Genomic DNA, 16,623 nt, shown 5'->3' on the forward strand with positions numbered 1-16,623 from the left:
ACATAAATCCAGCTACTCTGAACCTGATAGAAGAGAAAGTAGGAAGTACTCTTGAATGCATTGGCACCAGAGATCACTTTCTAAATATAACACCAGTAGCACAGACACTGAAAGAAACAATCAATCAATGGGACCTGTTGAAACTGAGAAGCTTTTGTAGAGCAAAGGACATGGTCAACAAGACAAAGTGACAGCCTACAGAATGGGAAAAGGTCTTCACCAACCCCACATCTGACAGAGGGCTGATATCCAGAATATATAAAGAACTCAAGAAATTAGACATCAAAATGCCTAACATTCCAATTAAGAAATGGGCTATAGAACTAAACAGAGAATTCTCCACAGAGGAAGTTCAAATGGCTGAAAGACATTTAAGGAATTGCTCAGCATCCCTAATTATCCGGAAAATGCAAATCAAAACGAATCTGAGATACCACCTTACCAGAATGGCTAAGATCAAAAGCACAGAAGACAGCTTATGCTGGAGAGGATGTGGAGCAAGGGGAACTCTCCTCCTCTGCTGGTGGGAATGCAAGCTTGTACAACCACTTTGGAAATCAATATGGCGCTTCCTTAGAAAATTGGGAATCCATCTCCCCCAAGACCCAGCTATAGCACTCTTGGGCATATACCCAAGGTATGCTCAATCATACCACAAGGGCATTTGCTCAGCTATGTTTGTATCAGCTTTGTTTGTAATAGCCAGAACCTGGAAACAACCTAGATGCCCTTCAACTGAAGAATGGATAAAGAAAATATGGTACATATACACAATGGAGTACTACTCAGCAGAGAAAAACAATGACATCATGAGGTTTGCAGGCAAATGGATGGATCTAGAAAAAAATCATCCCAAGTGAGGTAACCCAGACTCAGAAGGACAAACATGGTATGTACTCACTCATAGGAGGATACTAGATGTAAAACAAAGATGACTAGACTGCTACACAGCTCCAGGGAGGCTACCTAGAAAACAGGACCCTAGGAAAGACCCAAGGATCACCCAATGACAGAGAAATGGATGAGATCTACATGAACAACCTGGATGACAGTGGGAGTAATGAAGGACAAGATTTGAGGGCAAGAAAGCTTAGGGGAGCAGGAGATCCCAGCTGGATCAAGAATAGAAAGGGAGAATGAGGAATAACAGACCATGATAAATGAAGACCACATGAGAACAGGAATAGGCAGAGGTCCCCAGAAATCCACAATGATATAGCCTCTGTAGTCTGCTGGCAATGGTCGAGAGAAAGCCTGATCTGACCTAGTCTGGTGATCAGATGGCCAAACACCCTAACAGTCATCTTGGAACTCTCATCCAATAACTGATGGAAGTGGATGCAGAGATCCTCAGCCAGGCCCCAGGTGGAGCTCCAGGTGTCCAACTGTCAAGTAAGAGGAGGGTTTGCAAGAGCGTGAATTGTTGAATCCAAGATTGCAAAAAGCACAGGGACAAATAGCCAAAGGAATGGAAGCACATGAATTATGAACCAAAGGCTGTGGAGCCCCCAGCTGGATCAGGCCCTCTGGATAAGTAAGACAATTGAATAGCTTGAACTGTTTGGGAGGCTCCCAGGCAGTGGGACCCTGACCTGTCCTTAGTGCATGAGCTGGCTGTTTGGAACCTTGGGCTTATACAGGGACACTTTGCTCAGCCTGGAAGGAGGTGACAGGATCTGCCTGTACTGAATCTACCAGGTTTAAATGAATCCCCAGGGGTGCCTTGATCCTGGAGGAGATGGGAATGGAGGGGAGGGGCTGGGGGGAAGGTAGGGGTGGGGGCAGGAGGGGGGAGGACAGAGGAACCTATGACTGATGTATAAAATTTAAAACACATAATAATAAAGAAGAAATTATTTATTAAAAAAAGAAAGTATGCAAAGAGTTAGAAAGTAAAAATGCTTGAAGTAAAATTGGATGTAATTTGAAAATGGCAACAGCAAAGCTAAGATAGAGGAGGCCTGCATGAAGCTGTGGTGTGAATCAATTTGAAAAGTTCAATGAATGCTACCAAAAATGAGATAAGCTTGCATGGGCATCTTTTAGTTTAAATTGTGCTGGAGACAGAAAGCTTCTTGTGGTTGAAATGGAGTGTTTGCCTCTAGTTTGAATTGAAGACTATAAGAAAAACATTCCAATCATTTTGGCTGCTGTTCAGGCCAAAGCAGTGAAGTTATTTCCGGTAAAGGCTGCTTTAATCATTTTAGAAGTCTGCATTATTTGATTAATGCTGCTCTGTATAGTGAAGCTACTCACATAGGTAAGGCTACTGCTGTAAAATTTGCACCTCGATTTCAAGGATTAGTTAAGGTGGATGTTTATGGCTAGTCATCAACTATTTAATTTTGAATAATACTATTTTTAAAGAGGCGATCCCATCCATAACTTATATGAAAAAAGATAAATGGTCATCAAGTCATCATAAAGGAAAGATTCAGGAAAAGCAGACAGAGAAATTTATTGAAGATGAACTTATCAACATGAATGAAGGAAATGGTTGTGACAAAAAGAATGAAGATACACCCAGCACAAGTGATGCTGGGAAAAAACCATACTAAAGGAACTCTCCAATATTTCATAAGATTGAAAGTAGAAAAGATGAAATGCTGGAAGATGATCTGGACTTGGAAAGGGCTGTGCCAATTTCCATGCCAAGACATAGAAAGGAGCTTTGCTTTGTATTGTAAATTATACTATACTACAAGAAGGAAAGAGCTGTTTAAATTAGTTTAATTAAAAAAAACATAATTCTGGAAGCTTCCAAAGTTTTCACTTACCATGAACTAAATAAATACCTGTCTTACTATTTCATCATCTCATGTATCTATACATTTATATCTGACAGTGAGAGGTTTTAATTGAAAACATCATAGAATAATTATAATGCTTCCCATTGATTCCTGAGACCACTTTCTATGGTTCTAGCTTGCAGTAAACATATCTGTGGTCCTGTACTACTATAAAAGTAAGAGGGTTGGGGATTTAGCTCAGTGGTAGAGCGCTTGCCTAGCAAGTGCAAGGCCCTGGGTTCAATCCTCAGCTAAAAAAAAAAAAAAGAAGAAGAAGAAAGAAAGAAAGGAAGGAAGGAAGGAAGGAAGGAAGGAAGGAAAGAAGGAAGGAAGGAAGAAAGAACCTCTGTTATCTGTACCTTTCTTCTCTGAGATATTTGCTTTCTTTAGAGAGCAGTCACCCAGTCCCTTGGCTGACAACTATACATAAAGCTGCTTCCATTTTTGAAACTGAGGAGTAGAACAGTTACTATGGTCTCAACACTGAAGACTTGGTTCCTTAATTGAACAGTTTTCTAGGGTGCCTTCCTCTGTGTGTGGTATTCTCTAGTCCATAGTCTCCCTGGTTCAGTTTCTCCATAAAATGAATCTTCTATGTCTTGCCAGAAAGAGGGAAAGAGATTTAGAGTGTAATTCTTCCTCATACAAGCTTTCAATAAGGAAAAAAAAAAACACTTCAATTCTACTCTTTTCCCATTCCAATTTTACTCAAATTCCTGAGTCTTTTAGGGCTTCTACAGGCCTTTGGGTGGCTTCTCATTAGTATTACTCATTGCGTGGACTTGGGATTTTTACCTTTTCAGATCTGCTCACTATTTCATCTGTTTTCTATCTTGTAAATATTTATTCATGTTTCTTATCCTCTGTGATCTGCTTTTCTGCTCTTTATTCTCATGAACTAAGAAAGTTACTTTTTTTTAATTTTCCTACTCAACTTTAGTGGTTTTTTTTTTTTTTAAATCAAAGAATAGGCTTTTGGTATGCTATACTTAACAAATGCTCAATTATCACAAATTTAAAGTAATTCCAGTCTGTCTTATTGTACAGTCTCTTTGACTAAAAAGCTGAGTGTAAAAGTGCACAAGTGTAACCTAAACAGTCAGGAGACAGAAGCAAAAGGATCCCAAGTTTGAGGCCAGCCTTGGATGCATAATGAAACCCTGTCAACAAATAAAGAGTTCATCTATAATTAGAATTATATGAGATGCATGCAGCAAAAATTCAGAGCAAGGGGAGAGCTTTCAATAGTGGCAAGATGTTGTAATATAAGCTAAATAAGAAGGGACAGGCAGGGCTAGGGCTGTGGCTTTATGGTAGAATATTTACTTAGCACTCTTAAGGCCCTGGGCTCCATCCCCAGAACCACACACCAAAAATGAATGGGATAGAAGAAATCTAACAAGAGAAAATCGAGAGTCAGTATACTGGGGTCCTTGATTATGCTGTTTTAAAAATAAGGTTCAGTAAATAAACAAAAAATGCAATTTTAAAGTGGAATATTTGAATTACTAATTTGGGGAACTGAAAAGTCATGGTAGTTGAAGTGGCACCAAGAGCAAGTTTATTGGAATGAGGTACCAGATAGCTGAGATGCTAGATGAGGCTATGTGACTGTGAAAATCATACTGGATAATAAGCTAAGTTTACTATATTTGAAGGCAGTATTCCTCTTGTCAACAAAATTAGCAACCATAAGAAGAGGGAGAAAGGTGCATTCATCACTCAAAGTCCAAACGGAGGAAGGATTTATTTGGGCTCACAGTCAAAAGGTACAGTCCATCAAGCCAGGGATGGCATGAGAGCAGGCTCATGATTGCTGCTTGCTCACATCTCAATGGACCAGGATACCATGAAAGGACAGAAAGTAGAGTGGGCTATAAAATACTAAGACCCCACCCCATAGTACCTTCCTTCCTCCACAATCTCCCCCAAAATAGTATCAACAGTTGACAATCAAATGTCAAACATGTGAGCCCAAGGGGGTCATTTCCCATGAAAACCATGATACATGGAGAAGAGAAGAAAAGGTGGACAGAGGAGAAGCAGAATCTGTTGTAGTTAGGAATTGGCTCAACTTCCATTGACAGAAAGCCCCAAATAAGCATGGTTTAAACAACACATATTATTTCCTGTCATGTAAATGTCAAGCTTGTGGTGTTTCTGATATACAGGGGTCCAGGCTACTTCAAACATAATACTCTGTCATTCCTATGGTATTTACCTTCTCCTTGTTGTCCAAAGTAGTGGTCTGGTGTGCCATTCATCAAATATGCATTCTACAAAGTAGGGCATAGGGAGTTTCAGAGAGGAGACAAGGTACATGGACAGCTTTCTTAAGGAAGTTGCTGAGAAGCTGTCCCATATCACTAAGCTTACATCCCATTGACCTGAACTTTCCATACCACTGGCTTATACCTCGCAACCACTTCCAGCTAGGAAATAAAGTCTTTTTGTTTCTTCTAAGTAACATGCATTCAGGTAAAATATCCAGGTACAGGACAAGGGGGAACCATCTAGCTTTTCCACAGCCCTGGAAATAAGTATGGGGAGGTTTTGGGGTGAAAGTTTATTAAGCAAAGAGAAATATTCCTAACACAAAGTGATGTGCAAAAACAAACTTGAATTTCTTCTTTCAGTGTTACCTCATCCCCTTAGAAAATAAAAGGGAATAAGTTGTTAGTATTCCATAACAGAGCTCAGATGTCAGAATTCAGGAATCGAGGAATGAGTCCTTTGAAGTTACCAAGAGGTGCCTGAACTTTCTTTAAAAAATAGTAAGAGCTTACTCTGGAAAGCAAAAAAAAAAAAAAAAAAAAAAAAAAAAAGTCCCCAGTGTATCTACATCTGAATCCCTGGACTCAATGGATAATACTACCTATAACAAAAAGGAAATGGGTCTCTCTCTCTCTCTCTCTCTCTCTCTCTCTCTCTCTCTCTCTCTCTCTCTCTCACACACACACACACACACACACACACACAGAGAGAGAGAGAGAGAGAGAGAGAGAGAGAGAGAGAGAGAGAGAGAGATGCTTGAAATGGAAAATGTTTAAGTGTTTTGTTTGCTTCTCCCCTGGGTTCCCAGGGATGGCCAAATACATGACTGTCCTAGTTTGTTCTCTGTTGTTGTGATAAACACTGTGATTAAAAGCAACTTAGGAGAGGAAAGGGTTTATTTACACTTAGAGGTTATAGTCCACCATCAATGGAAAACCAAGGCAAAAAGCTCAAGACAGGAGCTTGAAGCAGAAACCAGGTAAAGAACGCTGCTTATTATCTTCTTCCCACTGGCTTGCTCATACTTTCTTATACAGCCCAGGTCTGCCTCCTGGGATGTACCACCCACAGTGTGCTGAACCCTCCTACATCAATCATAAATTAAGACAATTTCCCCACCAACATATCCGCAGGCCAATCTGATGAAGGTAATTCCTCGATTGAGTTTCCTTCTTTCCAGGTGTGTCAAGTGGACAACCAATTATTACAATAACAATGACACATGTCATCACATGTATGAAATGGGCAACAATTTATTATTAGTGACATTGATAGCCAGGGGGAGGGAGAATACATCACATAACACAAAGAGCCATACAGGGTTATGCTTGGAAATAGTAACCCAGAAGAGACCATGGGAGGCAGGCTCTGTAGCAGCAGGAGGGTAGTACGTTAGTTGGTTTTTGCCACCTTGACACAAATCTAGATATATCTGGGATAAGAGACTCTTAATTGAGAAAATGCCTCCATTAGAATGGCCTATAGGCAAGTCTGTAGGGTATTGCCCTGATTAACGATTGGTGTGGGAGGGCCCAGCTTACTGTGGGAACTGTCATCCCTGGAGAGGTGGCCCTGGATGGTATAAGGAAACAGGATGAGCAAGCCATAGAGCAAACCAGTAAGCATGGCTTCTTGTTCAGCTCATGCCTCCAGGTTTCTGCCCTGACTTCCCTAAGCAATGGAGTTTGACCTGAGAGTTGTATGCTGAAATAAATCCTTTCCTCCCCAAATTGTTTATGGTCATGGTGTTTAATCACAGCAATAGAAACCATAAGATAAGCAAGATAACTCTTAGGCTGTCATGGTAAGATGTGATTGCCTTGCTTGAACAATTTCACAGGCTGAGGAGCAAGTGGAGTACAACTGGTCTAGCTGATAGGGGGACCAGCTGACCAGCTGAGTACGGAATGTTTCCTGCTGAACTGGACACATGCCAAGCAAGAGCAAAGGAAATCACAGATAGGACTCTGAATCCTTTGTGACTCACAACTGTCAAAGCAGCATAGGAAGTTCTAGGCCACATACTAGAGATCATCCTGGATTGGTGCAAATCCTAAATACAATCTGCATATCCTTATAAGACAAACCCAAAGGAAATTAGAGACATATAGAGACGAAAAACCAAAATGACCACAGAGGCATAGATTGGTGATATAATGACAACACATAGGACTCTGGCAGCCACCATAAGCAGGAAGAAGCAATAAATAGATTCTCCTCTGGAGTTCCCAGAGGGAGTAAAGCCCTGCCAACACTTTGATTTCAGCCCACTGAAACTGATTTTGGATTTCTGGCCTCTAAAAGTAAGTATAAAAGAATACATTTCTGTTATTTTGAGCCACCAAACTTGTGGCAATTTATTACAGAAGCCACAGGGAAACCAATATAGCTACCCACCACACAGTGTTTATTTCATGCCAATTACAATGCTCATTTGCATACAGTATTTCATTTACTGCTCGCAACAGCCCAAAGAGGTAGACTTTATTAGTTTCATTTTACAGATAGAGAAGCTGAGGTTCAGAAATGATAAATAACTTTCCAATACCACACACACAAACTAGGTGGGGGAATCACCCCAAATCCACACAGCCCTAGAGCGCATCCTCTTACCCAAGGGTATAGTTGAAGAACATACAGTATGTGGACCTTGGGCAAAGCTCCTTGGAAGAAGGTAAAATAGGAAAGAGAAGATTGGGAGGTAAAGATGAAAGCCAGGCACAGAAAATACCAGGGACTGGACAAGAAATGCCAAGGTGCAAGGACTAACAACCAACTGTTCACTCACTTATTCAAGCATTCTCCATATATGTATTGGTGCACTATGACCTTATTTGGCACTGGGCTAGATGGTTTGGGCGCAGGGATGGCTAATGTCTGAACTTCATTTTTTGGAACCTCTCCTCTGTGCTATAGAAGGAACCAGTCATAGATAGCTTTCTCAGGTAACGCTGACCATGCCTATTGTCCTATCTTCCCACCAAAGGCTTTACTGAATTTTATTCAGTCCAAACCTCAGCCTTCTAAGTAGTTTCCAAATCATCCAAGATTTTCAGCCGGGGGCTGGGGCAGAATCAAGGGCAGAGCTGTCTAAAGCACTGATCATACCACACATCTACATGTGGATGACTTTAGCCCTCCAGTCTCCCTCTGCTTGAACAGGCCTGTATAGTAGGGCTCTTCTAACTTTGGAAAGGGAGTTTTAGAAGTTTACCTGACCTAAAAAATGCCCTAAAAGAACAAACATAAGAACCATTTAAAGGCAATTGCTGTTCTCTGCCACAACTCTGATTTATGAACTCTTATACTTCACCTCCTTGCCGCCTTAATCTACACATTCATTTGTTTCTGATGATGAAACAAATCGCATTGGAATAGATGAATACAGCCATGGGTATGCATGAGCTTGGTCTGTTTCCCAGTAGGTAGACCATCTTATGATAAAGCTTTCATGAATACACTGCATTGCAAAAGCAGGAACTGCATACAAATTGACCTTTTGTCATCTTAAAGGATCTTCCCTGAGGACTTCTGAGCATAAATGCAATGGAAAAAGTTGCAAAGGAAAAAAAAATACAGGTAGATGTGACAAAAGCCAAAATCAAAAGCAGGCCCATTTAAACGGAAAATGCCAATATTACTGGTGGGGAAGTCAGTGGGTACAACTTTTGTGGAACACAAAATGGTAAATGTATTAAAAGCCTTTCAACCACGCTTACCCAAAAATCCCACTGCTAGGAATTTATCCAAAAGAAACAAACATGTAAGGACACGACACGCACTATGAGGATATTTATCTCAGCTTTGACTGATTGTAATAGTGGAAGGCTGGAAGCAATCGAAATGTCTTATAATAGAGTGCTGATGCAGTGATAGGTCGGAATTCAGGGGAAACATTTAAAAAGATGTTTTTGAAAGAATGCTAATATTAAAATATAGTCTCTGGACAAAGCAGATAAAGTGCAGTACAGAGCTGCATGTTCGAATAAGTGTACCAATTGATCAAAACTATTTATGGAGAATCTGCTGTGTTTGGCACAGTGATAGAGGCTGTAAATAAAGCCAAAAAGGCATGGTTCTTTCCCTGATGGGGGAAAAGAGCCTGGAAGGAAATAGACCAAAATCCTCATCACTCAAACTAGCTGTGCTTGGATGGGACTGAGTGTAATATGAGTCAGGGTTTGTTTTGTTGTTGTTGTTACCTCTGTCTATTTCAAATAATTAAATAATGTTTTCATAATGAGGACAAATTTTATTTCAAACAAAAATTTAATCAGGCCTGGTGAGGCATGCTTGTAAACTCAGCACCTCAGACCCAGAAGCAAGAGTTTCAAGCCAGCCTGGGCTGCACAGTGAAGCCCTGTTTCAGAATCTAAAATTTGCTTTCTGCTTCTTATTTTGTTGTTTCAAATTGAGGCCAGCTATCATACCCTTATTACAGCTAATACACAGAAACATCTTACACTTAATGGACTCTTGATGATTTGGCCCACTTCCATGGCTGCCCATCCCATCAATGCTCTCAACAATCCTGTAGAATTCGATAGGACAGGAATAAGTGTACTCATATGAATAGAGACTGGGGCAAAGAAGATGATTGTGCTGGAAAATACAATGGAAATGGACTCATAGCCCGAAAGTCAAGTTTGGCACCCCTATTAGCTCTATATGTATTACTGGAATGGTATTGAGAAGGAGAGGGGCCTCCCAGGGTTTATTATAGATACAAGATATTTCTGAGTGATCTCTGCCACTACTTAGCTCTATTCAAGTTCTCTTTGATCTTCAGATGACCAAATTAGAGGAAATAGAGCAATTATTTTTGCTTCTAGCCTCTCAAAAATCTAAAGTCATGGACTTGTTTATGGAAGAAAGGGGACCTTCAAAATCATGCTAGCTTCGTGTACAGATTGAGATTTCTCCTGATCTCTCTGTCTTTGTCTTTCTCCCTTTCTTTTGCTCCTCCCCCACCCCCATCCACACCCAAGCCAGGTTTGGTTCCTCTGCTTTGTGTTCCTTGTATCTCTTTGGTGAAGATGGTTAGATATAGCTTTATTGATTGAATAAGCAAATTAGACATAATCTTTCCTGGCTTGTAATACACTCGTGCCTGGTACTAAACACCATCTTAATTCCAAAGACACAAAACTCACTGGACATTGTGGTAATACCTATAGTTATAGGAGGAAGGTGGTATTGGAAGACCACTTGAATCCAGGAGTTTGAGATCAGTATAGATACACGCTCCCAAGTAAAATGACACTAATCTCCAAGTAATTGTGTAGTTTCAGGCAGTACATTAAGCTATCTAGAAAGTTTCATTGGGCAAGATTATGATTTGTCTTATCCACTAAAGATTTTATGAATCCTAGGAAGCTACCTACTTCTGATGCATTTGTAATCAGTTCAATCCTCCAGTAGCTGGCTCTTCTGGAGGGGAAGACAGAGGATGTAAGTGGCTGATCTGTCAAGGAAAACAAGAGCATCATCCAATGCCCTGCTCACAGCTACATGGGAGGAAGTGAGAAATCTCCTGATGAACATGATGAGAGTGAGCTAGTGAGAAGATTTCCAACTCTCCGAAAGGAAACAAATCTGACATGTCTATTTAACTTCTGGTCTGATTCTCCAATCTCTCCAGCTTCCTTGGGTCATTGGCAACGCTGAACCCTCCGTAAGCATCATTGTTGCCTGGAGTCTGGCCTCTACTTGATCCTGCAGTAGTGGCAACAGCTGAAGGAGATGATGACCATCATCCATCCTTCAGCACAGCTGGCTCCCCAGTTAGCTGCAAGGGAATCTGAGATTCCTGTTGCTGTGGTTTTGCTTAAGTACCTCCATTCCAATGCTTGTCCCCTGGGGCAGCAGCTTTTCCTAACTCCCATTTTCACAGCTTCTTATCATTTCAGCAGCCAAAAGAATCACAACTTGATATAAGCTTGGCTTGATACATCAGCTACAGTGGTCACCTGCCTCGCATGCTTTTCAGGGACATCACAAAAAGATTTTCCTCCACCCCTAGCTGGGAAGCTGTTGACAATTAATGGCTACTGGTGGAGGGAGATTTTTTTTCAGGCATGTAGGTCCTTGGAGGTCAGTCACACTCTAATGGGTTAGTGGGTAGCCCTACATATCCATAAATGAGTATATGGGAAGCACAAGTTGGACTCACTGGGCTATAAAAAAGAGAAAAGGGGACATAAAGTGGGAGGGGTTTGAGGATGGTTGGTAGATCTTCAAGAAGTTAGAGGGAAGTGGGGGAATATGATTGAAATACATTGCATGAGGATATGAAATTCTCGGGGAATTAATTAACATATTGTATTATAAAATTCAAAGGTAAGATTGTGCCCAAAACTCTATTTTTCAATCATGTGTCATAGAAATAACAACAATAATAACTAAATTTATAAATAAATCAAGTATTTCTTGGCATTGTGCCAGATGATTAATGCACAGGTATCATTTAATCCTAAAAAAAAAAGCCCTTGTGATAGGCACCACGATGATCCTGCTGTACATGTTCCAGTTCAAGATGGGAGACTGAAACAAACATTTAAGTCTTGTCCCTCCAGAGACCTAATTAAAACAATGGCACACTTAGAAACCCACCACAACAAAGGGTAAAGGAAAGGAGACATCAGAGCCTGAGAAATGTAAAGACAGTCCTAAAGTCAGAAAGCATGTGGAGCATTTTGCTAACTGATAAAGCAGAGGACAGGAACAGAAGGGCATCAACTCTATATGGAAGGGCTGCAGCTACAAGAGGCAGCTATGAGCCAATGAGATGGCTCAGTGGATAAAGGCTCTTGCTGCCAAACTGGACACCTTCAGTTTGATTTCCAGAGCCCATGTACTAGAAGAGAGAACACTGACTCCTGAAATTTGTCTTCTGTCATCTAATCTACACACTCATTCTGAAATAAATAAATAAATAAATAAATAAATAAATAATAAGTGAGGCAGCATGTCTACCCTTCAAAATTTTAACCAGATGACACATACAGAAGATATGGGAGAGAAGTGGACTGGTAACAGGATTAACTATAAGGTCTGTATACAGGAGAGGCAACCCTTTTGCCCCTACATGTAGATGAGATGGAAGCCAAATATTTGTCCATTTGAGACCAAAGGATTTCTGCATTACAGAAACTGAACTGAGTATTTAGAAAGAATTAAAGCAGCTGGCTGAATGTTAACGCCTCAGGCTTTTGGCAGTTTAGTAATTGGACCCCACCTCTAAAAGATTAATAAACAAAATTGCACCCAAGTCTCAGTCCATTCTCAACAGCTTTATTTAAAAAGATGGACAAGAAAAAAAAAAAACATCAAATACAAGGAAAGGTTGGAACATGAGAGAAATCACAAAATAAACGGGGCTTAGTAGATTTAGTCCAGAAAACTACAACTAATTTTAAAAATAATTCCTAAGAGCATCCACAGGGACATTTGAAAATATATTACATCTCTAAAACAAGAATAGAATTCTATAAAAAATAAGAAGGAAGTATACAATCAGGCCTTTTGCAAGAGTTTGCAGTGTAAGCCTTTTTATAGTCCTTAGATCTTTGAACAACATGAAAATATTTCTTAATCAAAGTATGAGTTGTCTTTTTTAAATGATAAGCTTGTAGAAATGAAAACTGTAGTTGCAAAATAGAAAAAAAATCAAAGGTGTATTGCTTTCTATTTCTGCCTAACAAATGACCACAAAAGACAAGTAGGTTTAATACAATTCACTGTCACACGGTGTCTGCAGGTCAGGAGTCTGAGTATAGTATATCAGGGTTCCCTACTCCAAGTCTCATGAGGCTGAAAATCATGATGCTCCCAAGATGTATTTTCACCTGCACTTTGGGGGTCTTTTTGAAACTCATTCATACTGTTAGCAGAATTCAGTTCCTTACAGTTGTGACAATAAGACCCTTAGCAATTATTAGTTGTACCTTTGTGACTGGGCTCAATGTTAGAGCCTAAAGTATCCATCTAATGTGTATGAGGTCTTGCACTGGAGCTCACTACCAAGAGGAAACAAAGAAGGTATCTCTCTCCAGAGGCAATTCTCAGCATGGCTCTAGTCCAAGTTCAGCAAGTCTACCTTCTTGACACATAGACTTCCTTTAAAGAGCTTCCCCTGACTAAGTTAGGCCCAGAATAACATCTCTTCTGTTTGACTTAAACTTACTTAGGACCTAACTAACCTGCTAGTATCTGAAAAAGCCTGTCACCTTGGCCATATAACCTAATTAGGGATGAACATCCCATCATAATCACACTTAAGAAAAAAGGCTTTGTACATGTCCAACTTTGATATAAAAGTTTTTACTGCATCTTAAATTTTATTTTGTTATATTTGGTTATTATTTCTTAGCAGCCTGTTTTTTTCTGATGAGAGACAAAAAGGGATCTGGAGGGGAGGGGGAGGAGGGAGGGGAGAAGGAACAGGGAGGAGTAGGAGGGAAGGGAAACTGTAATCAGTATGTATTGTATGAGAAAGGAAAACTACAAACACACACAAGAAAGAAAGAGAAAGGAAGGAAGGAAGGAAGGAAGGAAGGAAGGAAGGAAGGAAGGAAGGAAGAAAGAAAGAAAGAAAGAAATTGCTTATAAAGGCAGGTACTCCATTGAGCAGGAATCCTGAGAGCCTTCACAGGATTCTGCTTAATACAGAGAATTGGAACAAGAAAGGTGGGGAAGCAAGAAGAGCCTTTGGACAGTGCCAAAGCTTGATTCATTAAGAAAAAAGACATAGCGAGCTTCGTAAAATAAAATAGAAAACTTGCTCTGTGAGATACACCATTAAGAGAATGAAAAGAAAATCAAGCAATTGGGGAAAATATTTGCAAATCACATGTTGGATTTATATCCAAAATATATAAAGAGCTTCAATGATAAGACACATTGAAACAAACCAATTACTTAAAAGCTAAAATATTTTAAAGAGCCACTTTACCAAAAAAACATTTTTAAAGATGTGAAATGGCCCATAATCACATGAAATTCATCATTTGTGACATGAAAATTAACACTGCAACAATGTACCTCTATATAGCCATTAGTAATAGAAGCAAATAAGAACTCCAACTTTTGGCAAGACTATGGAAGCAATTGGAAGTCTGATCCATTGCTGTAAGGTTTTAAAAGGATACATCCATTTTGGAAAGCACTTTGGCTGTGTCATAAAAGTAAACATTGGGGCTGGAGAGATGGCTCAGTGGTTAAGACCAGAGTTCCCTTCCTAGAACCCATGTCCATCAGCTCATAATCGCCTAGGTCCAGGGAATCTGATGCCCTCTTCTGGCCCATGAGGCATACACACACACATATACATAAATAAAAATAAAATAAATTTTTAGAAAAGTAAACTTGTGCCTAACACGTGACCAAGCCTGTCAATTCTTACAGAGAAAGGAGCTCATCCTTTCTCTATATTTGCACATGAAAGTTCTAAGCAGCCTTTTAATTTCTCAACAAGTATAAAATAATAGGTTTCTTGGTGACATTTTCATACATGTATAAAATCATACTTTCCTCATTTTTGCCCCTTTACAATATCTTAATTTGTCCTTCACTTCTGGTCCCCTTCCTCCCAAATAGTCACCCTGCTTGATTCATGTCATATATGTATGTATACATGCTTCACATCCGAGACAGGACATAGAGTACTGACATGCTGTTTTTCACTCTCATTTTCATTCCCTCCCCTTGAGACCCTTTCCCTAGCACACAAATATCCCCGATCTTTTCATAGTTTATAATCAGCATACTTATTTAAAGTAACCAGAAATTGGAAATAACCCAGACATAGTAAAATGGAATGGATAAACAAGTTTTGGTATATTCATATTGTGGAATATTACTTACCAGACAGAGAGAGGGAAAACTGAGTACTGATAGATGCAACAACAAGAATGAATCTAATAAATATAATGATTGCAAAAGAAGCCACACCCTGCATGATTCCAGTCATAGAGAACTCTAATCTATGGTGACAGAAATCAGATGAGTGATTAACTAGGATGTGAGGGAATGGTTTACAAAGGGACAATAAGGAAAGGTTTTGAAGGCAAAGGATAGATTCAATATATTGATTGTTGTGATGCTTTCATGCATATGAATATATGTCAAAACCTATCAGCTTGTTCACTTTAAATATGTGCAGCCTATTGTGGGTCATTTGCATCTTAATAAAACTACTTTATGCCAATGTAATTTAAAATTACACATGAAAGGACACATACGATTCCATTATATAACAATTGTGAACATGAAAATGTTTTATTTTAAAAATAAGTGGAAAATGAACTTTTAGGTGTCCAAAGTCTTTTGTATATAATATCAACATATTTATTTTTATACAAATGCAATCATAAAATACAGTTTGGGATCTTTTTAATGTAGGAAAGGTGCAGGAAGGGCAAAATGCCTAAGATTCACGCAAATCTTAATTTATCTCTGTCTGCAATGAATTACATTTGCAAAGTCACAATAATATAAACATTATTTAGTGCTTGTCAGCTTTTAGAATGAACCTATAAATAAACTGTAGAATTTGTAATCATAGTTATAGAACAGAATGTAAACATTATGAACATTAACAATGGAAAAGTAAGCATAGTAGTTTCCCATGCATATGATAAAGTTCAATTTGTAAATCAGTTACAGCAAAAGATTAACAACAGTAAAGCTAAGGGTGTGGCTCAGGGATAAAGCACTGGCTTAGTTAGCATACTCAAGGTCCTGAGTTTGACCATCAGCACTGTAAACAACAATAACTTAACTAATAATAAACAAGAATAAATTAAAAATGAGATCACATCTTTTGTGATAACATATAAAGAACTGGAGATCATTGTGTTAAGTGAAGTTACTAACTGAAAGAAGACAAATACCACATGACCACACACATGTTAAATGTAAAAACATTGATCTAATTGAAACAGAGGAGAATGGCAATTCCCAGAGGTTGGGGAGAGTGGAGTAAGGGAGGGATGGGAACAGGTTGATCAGTGTGGTCTGTGGTGGTTAATACTGATTATTAATTTGATATGATCTATAATTATCTAGAAGACAAGCTTCTAGGCATACCTCAGAGGCAATTTCTAGATGAGGTTAACTGAGATGGGAAAACCCACCCTGAATGTGGATGTGACACCATTCATGGGTTGGGGTCCTGAGCTGAATAAAGAGAGAGTTATGGAGTACTAGCCTTCATGTCTCCCTGCTTCCTGACTGTGGATCCAGTATGACCAGCTGCCTCAAGCTCCTGCAAACTGTGCCTTCCCTACCAGGCTTTCCCTTCTTTGGTTGACTTTCCCTGGAACTCTAAGCCAGAAATAATTCCTTTGTTCCTTAACTGTGTTTTCTTGGGGTATTTTGTGACAGCAATGTGTAAAATAACTAATAGTGGTGCTAAATTACAGTTAGATAGGACCAAGAAGTTCCTGTTATAAAGAAGGGTGACTACAAATCAATTTTATACTACAAATCAATTTTATACTGCACATATCATAAAGAAGAAAATATTTTCAATATTTTTGCCATAAAGAAATGATAGGGT

Source organism: Onychomys torridus, chromosome X, assembly GCF_903995425.1.
Source record: "Onychomys torridus chromosome X, mOncTor1.1, whole genome shotgun sequence".
Taxonomy (NCBI): Eukaryota; Metazoa; Chordata; class Mammalia; order Rodentia; family Cricetidae; genus Onychomys; species Onychomys torridus.